Source organism: Oryctolagus cuniculus, chromosome 2, assembly GCF_051225735.1.
Source record: "Oryctolagus cuniculus isolate XC-2025 breed Fujian yellow rabbit chromosome 2, ASM5122573v1, whole genome shotgun sequence".
Taxonomy (NCBI): Eukaryota; Metazoa; Chordata; class Mammalia; order Lagomorpha; family Leporidae; genus Oryctolagus; species Oryctolagus cuniculus.
Genome location: NC_142868.1, coordinates 29,724,237 through 29,727,718, shown reverse-complemented (window position 1 = coordinate 29,727,718; position 3,482 = coordinate 29,724,237).

Here is a 3,482-nt window from a genome sequence, read left to right as displayed (position 1 = left end):
TGTCCTAACATAGGAAAATCTCAGAAGGGATAATTTTAAAGTATATGTGTGTGTGTGTGTGTAAGCTTTTGAAATAACCTTACTTTCTCCAAGGGACACAGAGATGAATACATTTTTTTTTTTTTTTGGTTTTCCAAAAAGAGGTCATATGCAAAGCAACTTTAGACAGCTGATTAGAAATTATAATAAGATAGATATAATGTGTACAATTTTAAGCAAAAATGGCCATATTTTTCTTTTAATAACAAACTATATGTGATAAAGGAAATGAGAATTGAAGGTCAAATGCTAGATCTATTTGTAGTGATTTCTTTAAAAGAGAAATAATTTGGACAAGTTCCACAGTAACAATAGCTCTGAAAATTGCCTTTAAAGAGGCAAAGTATTTCTAAAGTAATTCGTTCTTTTGGATTTGAGCATACTCATTTTTGGAATGAATCGTTATGTCAGCACTTCGTCTACCCCAAAGGAAAAGCATGATAAATCTGCATTATGCTTTAAGGAAAGAGCATTACCAAGCTCTGGTATTAGTTTTCAAACTAGCTATTTCTAGTAACAGGTCAGATGTACCCACTAGCTATTCTGCCACACATTCATCGATTCACACTTTATGCTGAATGTGCTGAATTTTTGAATGCAGTTATTGCTTTAACACAAAATTTATTTAACATTTAAAATATTAAGTTAATATGAATTTACTTTGCAAATTTTTCCTGATTAGTATATATAACAAACTTTAAATAGCACGCAATGTAAAGTGTTTTACTGATGAGAAGTATATTTTCTATCAAGAACAGTTATCAGTTATTGCCACTGCACTATATAAAACTTTATTATTGCTATTGTGACAATTGTTTATTAGTTTACACTCTTAATCACAGGCACTTATCTGCATTTTTCACACTCATTGTGATTTTAAGGACAAATCAAGACAAATCGCAGACTTTCTCTCTGATGACTTTATTTTCCTATCTTGAAATGGAAGCCAGACTCTTAGCTAAGTGTTCTAAAGCATTTAAGAACCTGCAAGAGAGGACAAAACCAACTGTAGTATAGTCTTTCATTGAGAATTAATTCCAATTACTTTTTTTGCCATAGCTGATTGCTTCATTAAAGATAAATCTTCTTGTTCAAATTCTAGCAGTTTTGATTTGTAAGAACAAAATTAGAGGGGCTGGCGCTGTGGCACACTAGGTTGATCCTCTGCCTGCAGCGCTGGCATCCCATATGGGCACCGGTTCTAGTCCTGGTTGCTCCTCTTCCAGTCCAGCTCTCTGCTATGGCCTGGAAAAGCAGTAGGGGATGGCCCGGGTCCTTAGGCCCCTGCACCCACATGGGAGACAAGGAAGAAGCAACTGGCTCCTGGCTTCAGATTGGCACAGCTCCAGCCGTGGTGGCCATTTGGGGAGTGAACCAACGGAGGGAAGACCTTTCTCTCTGTCTCTGTCTCTCTCTCTCTCACTGTCTGAAACTCCACCTGTCAAATAAATAAATAAAATCTTAAAGAAAGAACAAAATTAGAGCTCAAAACAATTAGTAAGGAAAATAAGAACTGCTTGACTTCTTGGAAATAACTGGGAAACTCAAGCAAAAGGGACACTTTCTCTGATTGCTCCCCTTTACCACCCTCAGGTCTCTGATTTGCTCCTGTAAGATTTTGATGGGATGACATCTTTTTGGTCCACGTGGGTTCTTTGTTGTTGATAAGATAATGAAATACTAACATGTTTTAAAATTATTATCCACGCTTTCTCCCTTCCCGTCTTGTCATCTCACACTGTACTATAAATATATTTCCACACTGTTAGTAAAATGGTTCTGCCTTATCTGAGGCACCATGTTAAGCCCTGGATGCCTTCTTAGGCTCTGGCCCAGTTTCCATCTTGTACAATAAGCTTTGGTCCCAAGTCCAGCCTGGCTTACTTGAAGTCAGGTGACCAAATTGCCCGATCACAAATGTCAGCCTCTCCCCAACCCCCAACAGAATTCATTGCTTCCAATTCCTTATCCTTACAAGGATATAACAAGACCTGCTTATTCACACAGGTTCTCTTTTTCTCTTCTCTCTCACTCTCTTAGTGCCCTCTCTCTAGTCTGTCAGGTCCTTCCCCACTTTTCCCCACCCCAGCAATAAACCTCTTTAACTCTGGTGTTTGGTGTGTTTTGTGATGATCTTTCACACACAACACAGTGTCAAGATTATTTGCTATCATAGTCAATAATAGATACCAAGATATTGAGCACTGATACATTTTAGGATCCAGTGCTAAACAGTGGAAAAATAAACTGGTATAAAGTATAAGTTCATGCACAATAAAAGTATTTAGGTGGGCAAACACACCTAAAATAATTATTCAAAGTATATTAGATCAGAATCCAATTTGTGGATTAAAATTAACCATATAGCTGAAGATTAGAATACTTGAATTGAGAAGATAACCCAAGATACTCTACTGCTAGAGATTGCAGTGATTAATCCTCATTCTTTTCCCACCTAAAACCTTTGCTTTTTCCATAGCTCAGCAAATAGAACTATAAAGAATGTAGAATAGTATGCAATTCTTGAGGTTGGGGCTGAAAGGAAAATCTCCTTAGAATTGCTTTGTCTTTAAAGGGAACTAGATTATTGAAAACTAGTGTCTCTTACCAAGAATATTTAGTAGCGAAGCAAATACTACATATTTAATAATGAGAATAAATAAGGGTTTATATAATTCATTTGGGATGTAGTAACTCCAAAGATACAAAACGTAGACATTAGTAGAAAAATGAATTTTTGTAAAATTTGATCTTGCTAGTACTTCCTCTATCAGTATGCAAAGAAGAAACACAGAATGTTACCTTAAAGGTTGCCAAGGTCAACAAGATACTTCCTAAAGGTATTCGTACTTAGAAACATACTTGTTTGGAAAAGATGGCATTGGTACATGCAACCTTGATGGGATTGTATTGGAATACCCTGGCACGTTTCTAACTCCACCATTTGGGGCAAGTCCTATTGAGCATGTCCCAAATTTTACATCTCCTCCCTCTCTTATTCCCACTCTTATATATATAACAGGGATCACTTTTCAATTAAAATGTAAACACCTAAGAATAATTCTGTGTTAATTACTGAGTTGCATGTACTAATGCCATCTCACTAGCCCAAGTGATCAATTTCAGTTCACAATTGATCACACTGATAGGTCTAAGAGTCAAAGGGATCACACAAACAAGACTAGTGTCTGCTAATACTAACTGATAGAATCAAAAGGGAGAGAACGATCCAACATGGGAAGTGGGATACACAGCAGACTCATAGAATGGCAGATGTCCTAAATAGCACTCTGGCCTCAGAATCAGCCCTTAAGGCATTTGGATATGGCTGAAGAGCCCATGAGCGCATTTTAGGCATGGAAAGCCAAGGCACTCTGGGGAAAAAAAAAATAAGACCTAAGTGAAAGATTTCTGTGAGTGAGATCCCAGTGGAAAGAACGGGG